Here is a 19,526-nt window from a genome sequence, read left to right as displayed (position 1 = left end):
TTTTTAAAGATTGCTAGAAGGTTTGCAAATTTAATATAAAGGAGGACAAATTTTTAGGTGAAGGCTATAGTACAGAATGATTACAAGAACGAACAGAAATTTACCACAAGGTTGAAAAGTAAGCAGTGTGTTTAAAAATCCATAACTAACCGGGGGAAAGCAATTACTAAACTGATGATTCTGCATAACATTCTTTGTCAAGTTAGTTTTGTTTCTGTGAATTATCTCTAAACTTACCTCGATCTTTTATTTTCTTATTCTTCTTAATAAAATTTATCATTTCAATGAATGCATTTCATATTATGGTGTTCACCTGTTTTTGTCAGGACTTGTATTGTACGATACTCCATTTAGGATTCGGTTTATCCTTCCGAAGCTTTCTTAGATGGAAAACTAAGACAAAAACTCAGACAACCAAGTTAGTGTTTTCACTGACAGACACAATTATCTATTAGACTGTGAATAGCACTCTTCTGGCACACAGCTGTGAAGCAAACCACTGTGAATAACTGGAAATCCTGTCATGATCTAATTAGCAGAAATAGGGACATGAAACCAAGCAAGAAATCATCTGTGACTTCTTGGTAATCTCATGATAACCAAGTCACAACAACTTACAATTGCAACAATTTCAGGGTAACTCCTTAAGGTCACTGAAGGTTAAACACAACACACGCCTAACTCAATATGGGACTGAGAGCTTTCAGTTTCATCTTGGCTGTGATTGCTCCCTGTGTCTCAAAAGAGAAATGTTTACATTATTCAGAGAGCTCCCTCAAGCACATGGAATGTCAAGAGCATGGAGTGAAAGCAAGTATAGGCTGTATTGTCACATCTGGGTTTACAACACACAGAAGTGTTCAGGAACAGTGACAGCAGCTTTGTGCTTCCCATAGGAATATGCAGGAATTACCCAGGAGCCCGAGGCAGCCTTAAGATCTTGCTGTTAAAGAGAAATGAAATCTACCATTGTCAATATAATAGTGCTTTACATAGAAATAAATTCTACAGGCTCTTCTCTGAGAAACTTACTACTCAAGGTATGTGTGAATGTAAGCCCTGGCACTAATTTCTTTGTTAAATTTCCAGGGTTCACATAATGAGAGGCTATTCGAAAGAATAGTAAAACAAATGCTTTCAAACACCATAAGTTGTTCTTATGCTAAAACTTAAAATCTTTCCTGACAAACCAGGAATCACTTAGAGTTGCTCCACAAAACACAGTAAATAATGTAAGTAGATAAAAGAACAAAAAAATGGAAAAAATGGAAAAAGGAAATAGATATTAAATAAAATTCTGGAAATGTTATTAAATAGTATTGTCTTCAACATCTCACATAATTTAGTAAAACTGGTTTGTCTTATCAAGTAGCTGAAATAAAAGAACAAAGAGTGCTACCACATACAGCAGAAAAACTATTATAGAGAATATTTTTATTCTCTTATTCTTATTTACATATACTACAAAACACATTAAATATTTTGTATTGGAGGTTACACTTTTTACCTTCTTACACCGAAAGGAAACTTTTTCATACATAAGTTCTGCTGCTGCTCTTTCTCCCTTATGTTCTGAACTCTTTGCTTTTTATCTTTTCCATCATATATTAAAAGAAAGGCAACTCTACCCCAAAAATTTTGACATAAAGGTCTACTTTTGCAAGAGGAAGAGGGTTTTTCCAGTCAATTCAATATTCCACTGAATCCTGATAAGAATCATGGAAAGTAGGCCAGACACTAGCTAGTTCTCTAGATCTCACTCCCATCTCCAGCGTTTCACAATTCAAATCCTGTTTGAATGTGCTCATCAGTGTAGTTGTTATAGGGAGGCAGAGATGGACAGATAATGTATCCAGGCTTTGACACTCCACTAAGGCTTTGGTAAATCAAACTTAGATTTTTATCAGAATATATAAACACTTGCAACCAGTCAGAATTTTTTCAAGCCAGAATCTCATCTCTGAAACTGGCCAAAAGCAGATTAAAAGATAAAAGCTTGAGAATGGTGGAAGCACAAGTCATACAAGTTCCTTACACAGGGACTCAGAGAGAGATGGCCTCTTTGCACTGAATCTGTGTTTTTGAGAGCATAATTCAATACAAGAAAAATCATATGAGTAAATGGAAAGAAATATCTAAGAGCTTTGGAAATACAAATTTACTGACATGTATTTCTAAAGCTTGTAGCCTTTCAAAATCTTATTCTAAACAACACAGAAAAACAGAAATTCACAGTATTAACTAACACTAGTTCAGTTAGAACTCAGGAATCACCTGCTCTGTTCTGCCAATCTAAAACCAACTCTGCTGCTTTATACGCCTCTCCTCTGCACTACTACTACAAAATCTTTTTCTCCATGCAACTGCAAAATAATCATCTCAGTCATTCCTGAATCTAGAATGCCACTGAACTTTATCAAATGAGCTCTTCTGAGCATCCCAATTTTGCACAGAGACTCTGTCAAACTTTTGAATTGTACAACCTGCCAACTGCTGCTAACGCATTACTCCCAGGCCATCTCACAGTCCTGTCACCCTGTTTTGGCTGCCTCACCAACCGGTGACTTGGCAGTACAACTGTTACAAAGCTGCCTGTTGGCACCTGCCTCTAAAATTTTCCTTAAATTAATCATGTTCCCTTCTTACTTAAGTTTTCATTCTGGCTTAGTCTAAAGCCCAACGGACTCGAACAGAGAATCTTCTAGATATACTATTAGACATTGCATTGTTCTCTTCAGCTGTGTAAGGTCTTACCTTTCTTAACATTGAAAGCACCTCATTTACTACTGCTGCAAATTGGAATGACTCAAAGGCTAAAAAGTGACTTTGCTAACAAGGATTGGTGTAACTGAAGTCACGAGGAATATGATTCTTAGATACTTTATAGATGAGCTCCTGCTATGCTGCACCACTCAGCCCAGGGCTGAAGCACCAAGCTTGGCTGTAGCTCAGAAGGCTCTTTGCCATAGTACAAAAATTTGCAAATTTTATCAGAAAGAGTATCTTTACCTAAAGAGCAGAAGTTGGCTTTGCAACACAACTTAAAGATCATGTCAAAACTGATCTCAAAATGCAAAGATGTTTCAAATTAAATATATGAAATAGTAAATCTCTGATGCATATAGTAAAAATCACTATTTTCTGTTGATTTTCTTTCCATTCTTCTCCGGGAAGAAAGTTGGCATTTACCATTTTAGTAACATCTATTATCACTCTTTAAACATTTCTCAATTTTAGCAGGAAAATCTCCACAAATAAACCATAGATGAAAACTTTCTATGGCTTCAGTCCTTCACAGAATCCCAGTGTCACACAAGGGATAAAGAAAGAAACAGGATATCCAAGTAAAATATACAAAAATAGGAAGAAGGTTGTTTACGAAATGGCAACCAGAGTCCTGACATATACAATATTCTCATTGTTTTTTCCTTTGCCATAAGTTTTCTGACCCTTCTGTTTTGCCTTTTTTTTTCATCAGCTTTTTCTATCACTATGGCAAAGGCAAATATCCTCTGGAAGGAAGACCATCTTCCCTCCTCCACACTTCCTCCCGGCCAGAGAAGAAAGAACATCGATTTATTGTCCTGACAATATTGGCCACCTGGACAAAGATACCCATCATTCTCAGGGCAGAAGTGCAAGACTAGAGCATACTCTGGCAAAATCTGCCTGAGGATCAGATCATTTGCCACATCAGCAACACTTACTGTAAGTCCAATGTCTAACTCACAGCTACAGTCACCAGCAGTTCCTTGAGCGGAAGATGAAGACTGCACATAACGGGCCAAGTTCATCATGCACTGTTTTAAATAATGTCGTATTTGCTGAGAATATTATGTCCCCTTACTTGAGGTATAACTTCCTTCTTCAGCTTGGTTTGCTTTACTCCAAAGATTATTCCTTCAACAGTGAAAAACCACAATTTTTTTTAAAGTCAAAACCAGATGCAGAATGAACATTTGCATAAAAAGTTTGGTAAATACTCAAGCACATAAATTTGTGTAATTTGAGCATTTTATCTCTGAAAACAGCAAGAAACTTCCTGAAAGCTTCCCAGCTACAAATTATCATATAATCAGACAGTATCAGTTTGAGAAATCAAAACCTACTTAATTCAAGGAAATGTGAAACATTTGACTGGAAATGAGAGGAATTCTCACTTACTAAAGCACAGTTCTTGCTAGTCTTCAGCTAAGGAAAGTAATCCTCCTCATTTCATTATGCTGTGCTATTTATAACACTGGAATTGCTTGTATTTAGTCTGTGGCCTTTATATTTGACTTTTAATCAAAACAAGTTATAGAAAGACAGAAGAAAAAATATTTTATAAAACGGAATTTAGGGTTAACGATGGTCTAGAATCACTGCCATGTAAAAAACTGATTTTTTTACTTTTTACACATTCCACCCAGCTGTAGGAATTAGACCAGTTTTACTGACCTTCACTGTGTGAGTTGACATATAGACACCTACAGATATCCTATATTGCAGTGTTTATATCTGCAGTTTAACCCCATTTGGTTATGTCCCTTTGAAAGGATATTCTGTCCCAGTTACATTTTAAAACTCCTTACAACACAAAACTTTATGGCCTATACTTAAAACACATAAATGCTCTGTGCTCTGCAAAACGTATGCAGACATATCAATATAGCAAGTTATTAATATCTACATGACAAATAGACTAAGTAAAGGAGAAAATACACATCTGATTCTCAACATATTATAATTCTTTTTCTAAAAAGTTTTTACTTAGTGATTTATGTATATACTGCAGACTACTCCTGAAAATGTCTTCTATAATCTATCTTTTAGTAAAGATATATAAAACAAAAATTTGTTTCCCAATGCCACAAAAGTACTATATCTGCATCTATTTTGTAAGTTTGAAGAAACTCCATAACGAGAAGACTCATTTCAACAATGAACTTATTAGTCCCATTCTACATAAGACAGGGAATTTATATCTTAAACTATCTCAGGTAATTTAATGTTCATTTATAAATGTTCATTTATGTTCATTTATAAATGTTTTTCTCACTTTGCTGGTGAATGCCAGTATCACCAAGTTGTTTGTACATATACAAGTGAAGGCCAAGGACTTACTGTTTCTGATGGAAACTGCCATTTGACTTGTCTACTAAGCTCAAAGGAAATGTGTGCTGCTATTCAAACTGTGATGAAAAACATTCACTCTGAATGACCTATGCAGGAATGCTAAAAACTTAACTGTAGTAGCAAAGGGAGAAAAAACCAATACAATATTCCAAGTTCTATTGGAATTCTTCTAGGTAGCTCAAATGTTGAATGTATCTACATGTTGAATTACATCTATCTTCAAAAGTACTATGTTCACATAAAATACACATACAAGCAAATGGAGAAATCAATCTCAATTTCAGTTTCCTTTAAAAAATGGTTGAAAAATATTTCTAGTTAAAAGCCAGTAAATACCCATATCTTGTTTGATTTTGACATAACTGTCATGTGAGTTCTCCAACAGAACACAGAACTAATCTCCCTGATGCAAGTACACAATTGCTTTCAATATCCTGGATGACTTTTTTTACCTGTGTAATACATCTACTTTCTTATCATATTAGTCTAGATTTTTTTTATTTTATATTTTAGTCATATTTTTATAAATGTCTAGCAACATTTTTATGTAGTAAAGCATCAGAGTTAATAATAACAACAATAACAATAGCAACAATAACAATAATAATCAGAGACATAGCATTACTTTGGGAAAAAAAAATTAAGGCAGTTGAGAGGCACTAATATTTTTTTATTTGCTTCTCTACAGAGAAATATGTGACCAGAGTGAGTTGGCCTTACAAACATCCATGAGATTTTCTTAATGTGGGCCTTGTAAATGTTGCCATCCATCAGTCACTGCAAGTTCTTTATTTGCAATAATTTCAGAACGTTATTCTCAAGAATTAGCACTAGCCATTGCATTTTGATTCTTTTGGACCAATGCAAAGAGGATGGAGCCTTATCTTCCTTAGGAAGGACTTCAAAATTATGAATGACTGCCAAGACAACCAGCCTTTGCTAGGAAAAGTAATGTTAAAACAATGCAATAGGTCACTGGAAATTTCCCTCTAAATTTTTTTATACACAGCATTTTGGGGAGCAGAGGGAGGTAGGGCCTTCCATTCAAAACAATAAATCCCAACTATGTTACAGAAAACTGTGGTTACAGAAACATAGGCAGTTCACACAATTACACTAAAGAACAGTAGGTGCTTTTGGAGTCTTCACCCTGAAAGAGTTTCCTGTTTTTCAAAACCTCAGCTACTGATGCTAAATGATAAAAGATTCACTTTAATATATCTCATCTCCTTACAGCCCCTATGCCCTGTTTGTAAATCTCAGTCGCTGAAATTAAGCTTTCAAGCAGCTGTGAAGCCTGTGCAAACTGACCACTGTTACATCCCAGACTAGAACTTGATGTAACTTAACTTGCAATAAGAATCTGTATTCTCATTTTCACTGTGGGGTACCTCATGTTTCTCAGATGCTATAGTAATAATTAAAAGCCTTAAAAATACACAAAAAAAAGGGAAAATTGAACCACTGAACTAAACTCATCTCCTAGTTCTTGAAGAATTTGTTCATACAGCTATAAGGGTTAGTTTTAGACTTCAGAAACACTCATTAAAACCATAAAGATACATTTACAGAAACACAGCTTCACAGGATAAAAGCAATTAGTCATGGATCAAATACTGTTAACAAAATGGAAGTGCTTTGTACTTCCAAACTTGTTCTGGTGAAGATGACTATTGATCAAAACACTTTCTTAGAAACTCCCACATCAATAGCTATATGTAGAAACAAAAAAAAATTATATAGTCAAACCTGTATTGACATCATTTAATTAAACAAAATCCATCTCAGGGTCCCTTTCAAAGCGTATCTCCTGTACTAGCCCATTTTCTGTCTTTGATAAAAAGAGAATGAGTCAGGCTTTTAAGAAACCTGGAGAGTAGATGCTTAGGAAGTACTGCCCTTCCAAAATTGTATCTAAGCTCTTAACATACTTCAAAATTATTTCAGATTTTTTTTCAGGTAAAATATGAATAATGCTTAAGAGAATTTCTCTAGAATTTCTCTGTTTGATTAGTGCATCTTTTTTTTTCCTGACATCACAAGCAATAGTTTTCAAAGTACAGGTTGCAACAGCATGAAACCTGCTTAGACCTGTCCTGCTGCTTTACTGTCCTGATCTGATTCTAAGACTTTAATGAACTGCCCTCTCAAAAAAAAAAAAAAAAATTTGATCAGGAAATACAAAGCCTTGCCAGTCCCCACTCATTGTCTTTACAGTTCATGAGTTAAAGCAGGTTGATGGGAATTACTGTATTTTCCTATAAAGGCGTTTTGGCTTTGAGATATTATCTGGCAATTAAGACTATTTTGAAAATGTCTGCACCCCTGGCAACGTTCACTTGATTGTGTAAATCTTCCATACTACCAACATCCTTAAAAATCAGTAAAAAATCATTTCTTAGGTAAAATCTGAAAATACTCAACATCCCTTTTGATATTCCTAATTTTTTTCCAATCTGTTAAGCTTCGAGGCAGTAGATTTTATGGTATATATGCTGCTCTTACAATATAAATTTTAATATCCTGCACCCAAGAATATATAATTGTTCACATTACTTATTTTAAGATGTAAAACACAACTCTGCAAATTTTAACCATTCAATTTCTTTTTTACCAAAAAGTTCAGTTCTTTCCAAATGGAGGTATTATCTAAATATCGAGTATGACCAGGCCATATACACACCGTCCCTTCAGAACAAACAAACACGGTTCAGCTCTTGCTTGCATGTTCTCAAGATAGTCCTAAATGCACCTACATTGTAGCTGCACAGCACAGCTGATCTGGTGGAGATGCATTCCCATGGTCTCTGTCAGGATGACATGATATGATGGAATTTCTGCAATGAGATATTTTGTTTAAAAATGCTATTAAGGTTGCAAATCCACATTCTATAAAATAGGAAAGAAGAGAAGGTTTTCTTACGTGCCCACATACCTTTTTTTTCCCCGGGAAACCTTCAGTTCCTTTACTGTAGGAGATAAACTGACTGTGATAAAGAATGAGGTGCTGGACTACAAAGGAGACCTTTGGTACCTGAACTTTTCTCATTTAGCCATAACTAAATTTAGTGAGCACTATCATTTATCTAATTAAAGTAGTAAGGAATGCTTTACTCTGAAAATTCAGGCGCTCAACTTAGGTGCCTAACTCAAAGTTAATGGAATTAGGTGCTCCAGAGAAGTGTTTGGAAAACAACAATAAATTAATCAGTGGCAGTTGTCTTCCATGTTTTGGTAATGTCCATCAACTATGTTGGCCTAGGTACAAAAAAACCACATTTGTTCAATTCAGTACACCTACTATCCTCTGAATAAGCTGTAAGGGAAGGGAAGGTTTTTAAATCCCGTTACTAATAGGAATTGCCGTAATATCCTCACGATTATGAGGAAATGCTTTGAGATTACAGACTAAATGGAGAAGGCATCGTAACACAGCAACTGAAAAAACAGTTCTAGGCTATATCCAGCTTCTAGACATTTTTCACATGGGAAGTGACAGCCATTTGGTCCCATTTCCCACACACACATCCACTTCTACAAGGGAAGAACACCAAGCAAGACCCAGATCCTCACAGCAATTTCTCTGGACAGAAGTTCATGATTTTTTCTGTACTAAGTGCACCTAAATTCCAGGGAAATTGAGGGAAATAACACAACTGAGCAGAGACTGAGATTTTAAGTCTCTGGAACAGCACACATGTAGAGTCCTTCGGTTACACCAGGAAAACACTTCCTGTTTAGAAATGGGCCTGATAAAGAACTTGTTCTCTGACAATCTGTCTTGTAAAACACAATAAATCTGAGATCAACAAAGCTTGGATGAGGAGCAACTCAAAAATAGCAGTCCAGCACTTGTGGAGAGCCCAGGTGCCTGAACCCAAGCAGCCAGCTGCGACTGCTATGAGCCCCTCCACAGCACAGGCTCCTCTGGCCTCCTACAAGAAAGTCTTAATGTGAACCATGAAAAATCTATCCAGAGAGCTCATCAACCAAAAGAAAACATTTGGGCTACGGAGAGGAAAAGCCTCATGCAGAATTTAGATTCAACAGTGATTCCTAACAGTGGGGGATTTTGTGTGACATAACACTTGTAGTAGGCAGTTATAACAGAAGAAAATATTGGAATTGAGCCTGTTTAATATCAGATAACTTTATATTATTAGTTACCATAAAAAGATTTATTTACGACAAACACACAAAAGTATATACTCTGGAAGTCTTGAAAGCTCCAGAACATTCAAAGGTTAGACTTGATGATCTTCAAGGTATTTTCTAACCTTACTGATTCTATAATTACTATTATAATCTCAATTTTCAAACTCAGAGTGGCCTATGGTATGAGAGAAACCTTTGCTCATTTAAAAATCCTATGCTTCAACTACTTGTGCTACCAATCATTCCCAGTTAGATGTCCCATGCACAGTGGCCTACATTATATAATGGCAAAAAAAAGTCTGCCTTTTAACATGTTCACTAAATACACAATTTTATGCATAATAGTATAATTTGTCAGTAGTGTGCAGAAGCTCAACATCACCTTTCTAAATTTCCTTTTCTCTTAAATGCTCTAACTTACCCAGAAAAAGTAAACCAGCCCACAGTAATAGGTTTCCTAACAGCTGCTCGACAGATTGATGCACATTAATAGAGCTCCTTCCTGATAAAATTACCAACGGCTGATCCCCAATGGCTTCTTTGTCATTGTGTGAATACGTACATAGTTTTTCTTATTCAGACATACAGACAACGGTAGGTCATGCTCTCACAGTAATTTCCTCTGTTCTCTTCCTTTTGGACAGTCAGAAATGCCTTCCAAGTATGCTGATGGTCTCATGCAGTGGAGAGTAAGGAGTCACAGTATAAATATTTAACAAGCACAAACATGCAAAGACTCTGTATCTTATGAAAAAACAGCTACAAAGAGAAATTCATCCTTGGGAAGTTCCCTCTCTGCCAAGCAGTTTTGCAGTACTGCAATGGCAAATGCCCCAAGTTATGTTGGTGAGGAAGCCCTCCTGTGCAAAGCACTGAAACATTTCACACACTATGTTTGAGAAGTACCTGCAAGATCTACTCACAAGCATATAGTTCTCCAGGTATATAAAACTGTTATCAGACTCAAAGGTGCTTAAAATATTTCCTGCTTCACTACCACATTTCTATACTTCCTTCTTGATTATCACTTGCCTTAGCATCCTCTGGTTCCTGGCAATTTTTCAGCACTTTTGTCCCTGAAAACAGCACTAACCTAGAATGATGAAGACAATCTGCTGCCAAAGGTACCTTGTTCTGTCATTTTATCTTTCCAAGTCTGTACAACACCAAATTGTACAATTCTACAATTCTCCTGTAGTAGAAGAGTTGCAAGTGCTAGCATTTACAGGCACATCAGGCATGTAAAACTTTTGAACCTTTCTTACAGTAGTGTCTCTTTAAGTACCTGGGCTCTCCTCTTTCAATTTCTTTTCAGTTATCAGTAAATTAAGAATTACTTTGAAACTCTTCTTTCTGGTAATTAATTTTTCATCCTATTTTCAGTTGTTCAGTTTCACGATCTTTCTCCTTAATTATGAAATCACCTGCACCTTTATACATTAAAGGACACCCAGTTTTCCTTTGCATATTTATTTTCTCTTCCCCATTCTGAGAGGGTAATTTCAAAATTCTGCCTTTATTTTCTTTAAAGACTCTTTTCTACACTGACAGTTCTCATGTTTTATATCACCATATATATATCTTTTTCGAGTCCTCTCAAGATCTCATGCTAAATGCTCTCATTTCTTTTCCAATATGCCTTTCTGAGAGCCATTTTCTAACATTCCAAATTACAGCCAGCATGCCAGACACCTCTCTTACTCCTTTGTAAACCTTTTCTCACTTGTACCTGGAAAGAGTTAGCAAGATCACTACTTTTTCAAAAGCCATTAATGGTTCAAGGCACTACTGAATGTAGCCTGCAATTGCTCTGATAGCTAAAATTAGCAGAACTGAAAGATATTTTATAGCATGATATTTGCGGGCATTTAACCTGTTTACATGCCTTATAACTTCCAATACTAGCTAAATTCTCAAACTCTTTGCTTCCAAATCCTTTCCAAATCTAGTCCTACATTACTTCTTAGTATTGCGTAATCATGCCATTGTTCTTTTCCCACCTAGTTCCTGCTCTGTCATTCCAGATAGTTCATTTGTACAAAATCAGTTAATTAAACTAAGATTTCCTACTATTCTTTTTTTTTCGGTTATCTTGTTGGAAATGCCCCCACCTACTTAGAAAGCTGAAAAAAAATTCCGAGATATCAAAACTGAAACTTTCTACAGGAGAATAAAAAAGAAGGAAAGAAAATGGGTAAAACGTGATATTTATGAAATGAAACAAAAAATAGGATTAAAATACTCTTAATACTCTTCACACTAAGTTCAGTGTAGGCTCTCAGCACATTGCACACTCTCAAAACTGAAAAGAATATTTAGATGTTACTTCGCAGGTGTATTTCTTATTATTAGTTCTCCAAAATACTGAAATATCTACATAATATCAGTGAGGGTATTAGCTCCAGTTAACTACGTAACTGAACTCTCATATATGCTTAAATGTTTTGCTAAACGAGTCCTTACAATCATTAAATAAGAATGGTAAATGAAGGTGTCAAAATGCTAGAAACACTCCCCTTAGTCGGTGGAGCATTAAGCAATGAACTCAGAGACTTTGTGTAAAAAATCTTTAGCAAACCTTAACTATAGCAATCACATATTAATAGTTCTGAAAATGTTTTGTACATATGTACTAGAGCAGACAGCTGTTAAATGAAGGTTTGAAAGCTGTGGAAATACCCTTGTAAAAGAGAGGAAATGGAATTTCCCCCCACATCCATTAATTATTACTCCAAAATATAAAAGGTAAAATTAATACCCTAGTCATGGATGGAGTTGAACGTTTAGGAATACAGAAAAGTCTTCTAAATTCCTGATATTTTGTGGAGATTTGCAGGGGCCTCTATATCCTGCTTATAGCTATTCTTTCTCAGTAAAAACCTAATCTCTGTCAGCTCTTGGACCCTTCTTTAATTTTTGTTGGAATAACTCTTGCATTTCACAAGTCTAGACTACAACAGAAAGAAAAGGAAAAGGAATGTACCTGGTCAAATCAACTCCTGCTTCATGCAAATGCTGCAGACAGCACACCAGGTGCATGGAGGGGAGGCTCTTTACTCTGCCTCGCTCCACTGGTTATGAATGTTCTTGCCTTTTTTCCCTAGTCCTCACCTGTGCTGCAGCAAGCTGTTTTTAGACATTCCTGCTCATAACAGAAGGATTGCAGTTTAGAGCAGCATTACTGGTCAAAGCTTACTCTCAGAGAGAAAACAGAGAAAGAAGAAAGGCAAAAAAAAAGAGTGACAGGCAAGTCCTTCCCTCATGCAGTTGGCCTTGGAAGGAAGGCTACTGCTCCGAGGCAGGTGGCTTGTGGGTGAGGAGCAATTGCAGAAGCTGCAGCTAGTCCTTGGGCAGACAGGCTGGGGGCACTTGCACATAAGCTATTACAACAGCCAGCAACATTAAGAGTTTTGATAGGAGATGAAAAGAGAGATGTGTGGCTTTCCACAAGCTGTCCCTTTACCTGCAAATGCAGTCGCAGGCTTGGGTTTGCATCCCAAACTGAGGCAAGAAGAAAAATGGTCTTTGACCTCAGCTCTTACTCTGTTCTCCAGCCTGCCCTCTTCAGCAGGCAGCCTGGAAGACACACCCTAGATGAATTAGGGCAACTAAGTCAGGGTGTCTCTGCAAATACTGAGCCAGTGTTGGGAATTTGTAATTTGAAATGGCATATTGCAGCAAATATTCACAGATGATTAAAATAAACAAACACCATTAATTTGGTGCTTTCCAAGACTGCTAAACAAATTAATTTGGCAGAAGCTGGTTTTTTAAGCAGAAGAGTGATTTTGAAGTGACTATTGCAGTATAAATGTATTTATAATAACTATTTGAAAATCTCATCTGCTCTTCAAATTAGTACTGTGCAAAATGCCATGCCAATGAAGAGCCTATTCAACATCCCATTTTCTAATGCACTCCTAGTATTGCTCAGAAATTATCTTCATTGTAATAAATAATTGTTCTTAATTCAGATCATTTAAGACCCTTAAGAAATTAAGACCCTTAATATTTTCATGTACTGTCTGCGTCTTTTGCCAGAAAACTCACAGTTTTCACTCTAGGACTATTTCATAGACCCTGTTTGGACTTCCTGTGAAGAGACACCAGCCAAAATTTAACTATCTTATTACTTTTAGCATTTTACAAATATATTGCCCTTAAAATATACTGTTTTGATGAACTATCTTGTGGATAAATTCATCCAAGGATAGTGAAGTAAAATAAGCAGTTTCAATGTGTGATAAGCAATTTTAAAAAATATATTAATTTTTAGAACAATTATTTTTAAACATACAGACTTAAAGTACATTGAATTTATCAACTTGTGCTTTCTTCAGTTTACCTATGACACTAAATCCAAAAAACAGTCATGTTGGATTTCTTGCTGAGTGTGCCTGTTTTACGGCTGCTGCTGCAATCCAAAATTAGTACTTTATTTAGTATCAGCACTTTCTGGAAAACAAACACAAAGTTGATGGTTATTTTTAAGAATGTGCTGCATCACACATTTAGAAAATACAAATAATACCAGCAAACATGAATGACATGTACCTTACAGAGTGTCACAGGAAACAGAAATCTGACAGAACAAAGATCTTCCTATCACCAATAACTAGAAGTTGGACCTGCTATTGTTTATTTAAAACATAGGGAGAACTCTGCTTCCTGTCACTATATGTGTATTTTGCTTCATATACAACATGACCCCTGACTTATAATAGACATTGGAGAACTCCTTGGCTTCCAATCAGTTTAGCCATTAAAGACTGAACCTGCAGAAGGTTCAGCCAACATCCACACTACTTTAAAAGGATTTGACACATCATCAGAAAAAAACAAAACGTGAGTTTCCTTGAATTCTACACAGAAAGCACTTGAATGGCAAAAAAAACAAAAAAAAACACAGAAGCACTGTTAGGTCAGATATTGGTCTGTGGACAGTTCTGCTCCTTGTTGCTGACACAGCACATAGCAAAACTCACAGCTGCACCAGTACTGCCTCAGCCCTACTGTAGCTTTTAGGGATTTTGAAGGCTGAAACCTGCCATCAGTTCGCCAAAGTGCAGAGCCAACTGGAAAACTGCATGGTAGAGTTCCCACAAAGGAAAAAAAAATGTGTGAATCCCGTAGAAATGAAAAAAGAAGAAAATACAAAATAAAGGCTGGTGTTTAATAAAGCAGCAGTAATCCATCCATAATTAAGGACAAGGCTCATGATCTGCCATGTCTTAATATAAGCTGGAAGAATGGTAGTACCTATTGAGTAACCTACGGCATCCGTGTATTTGATGCCAACAGGAAGATCAACAAGTAGGTTTCCAAATGGAACTAGAGTTTTTCACATGTTGTTGAGAGAAGGAAAAGATTTTTTTAATTTGTTATAATTTCTTCCAAATTTTATTCCTAAATCCTTTCAGTTAGCCATTTTGGTGATGGGGGCTTTTTATGTTTTCCATCTCTTGGCAAGCATCATTTTTCCCATTTAAACTTGAAGTATGTCCTCCCAGCACACTGATATGAAACACAGGAGCTAAAAAGGACTCCTGAATCATCAAATAAACAATAAAGCAGGAGCTGGCAAATTCAGTGTATCTTGAAATGGAAGGAAGATGTCAAAAATAATTTCTGTTAAATTAATTTTTTTCTTATTTTTAAACAGAGTGCTACGTAAAAAGTAACTGATTTTTCACTATTTGCTAGTCTAAGGGATATTTGTTTTGCTACTACTGGTTGTTCTAATAGCCTTCTAATAGGTTCTTCGAATTTGCAATTCCACTAATATGCACCTACTTCTCTGCACACTTTTTACAAACTTCTGAACTTCCTCCACTATGCCTTCTGTCTACAGATGATTGCCTCTCTTCTAGCTTCTCTTGAAGCATCTCTGATAAACTTCCTGTTTTCTTGACAGTATTGACTGTCCATTATCTCATTTTCACCTCCAAGTAGGTGTCTTGCTCTCCATTCCTTCCGAGCCCATTTTCTCCTCTTTGTTCCTACTCCTCTGCTCTATTTGTTTTCCTGCTTGTTCCTTAACACTGTCCTGGTAGGATTGCAGCTCTATGAATTGGCTTCACTGACCTTCCTATGTTATTTTGCAAATGTGTAAGCATTAAAATTCTGTAATTATATCGAGTTTTTAATGTCATCTTGCTCATCCTTTTTTTGCAGGTTTCCCAGGAGTTCCTCAAGTGCCTCCCTAGCAACTACTCACATTGTAGCTTTCCTAGCATTTCCAAATTAGTGACATGCTCATCCATGACTCTTACTGTCACATTAATGACATACTGAACTCTGAAGGAACAGCATGGTATTCTTTGGTTACCTTCTGCCATGATAAAATACTAATAAATCAGTTATTTTTTGCATCTGTTTTGTGACAGATGCACATTTGTGTAACTTTTACAGCAATCCCTCACCTCTGAGCCAACAACTATTGAACTCCTCTAAAAGAAGTACTCTTTCTTCAGCAAAAGATCTTGGTTCAAACATTGCATGCTGCAATGCAGGCCCCTTCATTGCATAAGCAAAAGATACTAATGAAAAAGCCTAGAGGCTGGCTTTACTACAGATGCAAAGTTGTTTGGCTGACTGGGTTTTATTTACTTTCAAATGCTGAGATCTTCTTTAAAGTCACTATTAAAATAGACCTCCCCAACCTTCCAAAGCTTACGGATATTTTTGTTTATTTGTTTTGTGTTTTAATAACTTTGACATTCTTCTAAGGAATTCTTAAGCCTAAACTGCCTACTTTTATCTTAAATAGTAATTACCGGTTAGGATTGCCTTATAATTTTAATAAAAACTATATTAATATTATCTTGTCTAACTTTCATTTCTGATAAAAGCACAAATGGAGGAATTACATATATTACTTAACTAAAAACTAGTAAAAAATAATTGTGCTCTAAAAACTGAGATCAGGGAAACTGACATATCATAGTGAGAATATGTATATTTTATGTCTATAAATACATACAAATATAAAAAATACACATAAAAATTTTACATATTTTTATGCATATAAAGATAACTTAATGAGTGTCTTACAGTAATTACCCCAGATATTTGCTTGAACGAAATTTCTGCTTTGGCAGTGCAGGTCCCTTCACCTCTATCCTTAAAAAAATCTTTAAAGGAAAATTTAATGAGTGCTTTAGGGTGTATTTTTTTTCCCCTCTAGCTTTCTTGACCAAATCAGATGAGTGTGTTGGTTTCCTGTAACTGCAGACATGCAGTACATAGCTTATCTACTTCCATACATAATACCATATTTGAACAGAAATATCAGAGTATACGTTTAAAAAACACAAATACCTTTAAGTTATGTTGCGGCAATGATGCACAAGCTATTTATCACAGTTTTATCTGTGTAGGCAATCTTAAAGGCATTTTACATCTGCAATTTCTTTCATGTCTGTATGCTTACATTTAAGCCTGTTAGTGTTATTTTTAAAAAGCTAATTAATTGTATCAGTGGAAAGCCTGTTCTCTCCCTAATTCCACTTCAGGAATTCTGACCCTGTTGTTGCTGATATCTATTAAATTCTAGAGGCTTTTTAGACCAGATGACTTGCACAGCTTCATCCTGTTCACCAGCAGAACATGATCCCTTTGGACCATAGTGCCATCTAGCTTCTCTTTTCCTGACCACAGTAATTCCATGTGCTGAACACAGTTCTGTGATGTAGCAAAAGGAGGGCCAGGGAACCATTGTTAACAGAAAAAATGGTCAGGTTAGTCTTGACTTTGTCTAGACATACAGCTGAATAAGGGGAGCCTGACAATAAACTCCTCTTTGATCATCCAATCAAAAAATGTGAGACAAAAGTATGCATTTTCCTTCGGAATAGGTCTTATTGCTTCCCTTGAAAATGGAAAATGAAGATCCATCCTGATGGCCTAGGCAAGCTACCACTGCCTTTGCAAAAGCTCTAGCACTGTACCAATACTAACGCTCACTTCCCAGGATATCAAGGATGGCATGGCTAAATCCTCTCACATTGCTGAAGGCATTTGTCTCTTAAAGAAAAATCTCTGCTTTCACACAAGAAATATGTGAAAAGACTTGGAAAATTCCCTGAGTTGCCAAGAAAGGAAAATGGCTAGAGAACGTAACTTTTCCTTCACGTGATGCAGGGTGTGTGTGTGTGTGTGTAATGGATTTCCTTGTATACAACTGGAATCTGAGACCCCCTTAAAGATGCCTGGGTTTCATTTGCCTTTGCAATACACACAGGACCTCCCTATATGCAAGCACACAACAAATCCAGTCCCCTTAACAAAGGTGCAACCTCATAAAAAGGGCCGCAGTAGTAGAACAGTTAAAGTCTCTTCCATGTCTGGGTCTGACTCATGTCCTTGGCAGCTTCTGGTGACCAGGACTATATAAGATCTAATCTAGTTTTCTTAATATTTCTTTCTTTCTAATTCACTGATGTGCTTGTTACTGCTAGGAGGGATAGGTATTTCCTGCTGTGTCCTGTGGGCATGGATTGCTTCCTCAGCTGGCACCATTACACGCACTTCTGCTATTAATGCCTAGTACTAAAACAGCCAAGTCTTCACTTACTTCAGAATGAATGTCAAAATAAAGATTTCCCATGAAATCCTACCAATCAAACACACTTCTTAAATGATTAAGGTATAATAAGGCCTTAATCCCTGAATAATTAACAAACTAATTGAAATTCCACTGCCCTTATTCCTTTCTGTATAAGCCACCTTAAGTCTGTGAAGAGATAAGGATAAATGGGCTACTGAATGTGTAAAGGTGGCATAAATGTGCAGCTGTTAGAGGGATTCAGTAGTTGTGGCCTTTTGCAACTGTAGTAAGTAACTATTTGTTCCACGAGCTGCATTCATACAGATTCCTCGATATGGTTGCCCTAGAGCATTTTTACATTTGGGAAGAGAACTGTTTTATACATTTGTATTCTTAGGAGATGAGACAATATTTTTTTCTTCATAATTAAATGAAAATTGTCTCCTGAATCTAAAAGAAAATAGGCTAACTGTATTAATAAATCTGAAGAAGCTACCACATAATGACTTAAAATTTGTTCTCATGGTTCTGCCTTACATTCTACAGAAATCAGACTATTCTCTGAAGTGGGGTCACCTATTTTATTCTCTGGGAAGACACACTCTATCTACCACCCACAACCTGCAGCCTCACAAACATATGTCTCCCAGGAGTCCTGGCTCTGATTCCTAGACTAGCTTCTGGGCATCAGAGGTCACTAGTGTCCAACAGGGTAGTGACCTTGGGGGAACAGCTGGAACACCCCAGGCACCCTGTGTTCTGCTGCACAAGGGTACAGGCTAATCAACACACTGACATGCACTGCCAAACAAGCTTTCACAGGATTTCTCTGATCTACGAGCAATAACTGCATTTTTTTAATATCTTAAATTACCAAACTCAGCTGAAGGGATGTTCATTAAGGGATAAGAAGTTCTGGCAAGTTTGGTTTATGTCAAATGAAGTAAACCCATAGTTTAAAAGGCTGCATATTTTGCAATTACATACACATATATGTACACGTAAGTATATGTAAGTAACAAAATATTTTTCCCCTCAACAATCTCAAAATGTATTTGTGTTTATGCTGGTACCAAGCATGGGCCACTACCATTTCAAGGATTTTTTTAGCATAGTATGACTACACTGCAGAAGGGACTATAATTATAATCTTGACATTACCATAACGACCGTGGTTGCTATCAGGTGACAGGTATAATATAGATAAACAGTAGACAGTACAATAGCAATATTTAATGATGCATGAGATAGAAGAAAATTAATTCATGCCTTTAATTCAACTCAGAGCCACCATTTGTTATATTTGCATGTGACTTTCCTAATCCTGTTTTTATTTACACGAGTTATATTAAACAACAAAGAGCCAAGCAAGATATCTGCTGCAGAATTCAGAGATCTTACATTTACTCTTCATATACAATGAATAGTTTTTGTGTTCTTATTTATCTCTATTTTTTAACACAATATAGTTCTACTGCCTTGATTTAAATAGCATACAAAAAAAAGCTGATAGCCATAGCGAAAGCTATGAAAAGTGTCTCTGCCTTGAAATCAAACAGAAGCAGTAGTGAGGCTGTTTTCTGTTTTCCCATGTTGCAGTCTACCAACTCTCTCACTTCATCTGCCTGAGAGAAATAATGCCACAAACTGAGAAAAACTAATGTAAGAGTAAACGAAGGTGGTGTGTTGAATGAAAGAGGGACAA

At 36.2% G+C, this 19,526-nt stretch overlaps 1 protein-coding gene across 5 annotated transcripts in view; it reads right to left on the bottom strand.

Annotated features, from left to right (window-relative positions):
* Positions 1–19,526, bottom strand: part of VCAM1 (vascular cell adhesion molecule 1) — a 41,282-nt gene that overhangs the window by 15,704 nt on the left and 6,052 nt on the right. For 3 of the 5 annotated variants that reach the window (XM_039378334.1, XM_039378335.1, XM_039378336.1), the window contains one exon: positions 238–19,446. The gene's annotated coding sequence lies outside the window, so the exon portion shown is untranslated. The remainder of the gene's footprint in view (positions 1–237; positions 19,447–19,526) is intronic. The other 2 variants (XM_027740801.2, XM_039378337.1) reach the window with 2 other exon arrangements.

This window comes from Pipra filicauda, unplaced genomic scaffold (assembly GCF_003945595.2).
Source record: "Pipra filicauda isolate LSUMZ 115617 unplaced genomic scaffold, ASM394559v2 scaffold135_size2527700_pilon, whole genome shotgun sequence".
NCBI lineage: Eukaryota > Metazoa > Chordata > Aves > Passeriformes > Pipridae > Pipra > Pipra filicauda.
This window is presented reverse-complemented; position numbering and strand designations above follow the sequence as displayed.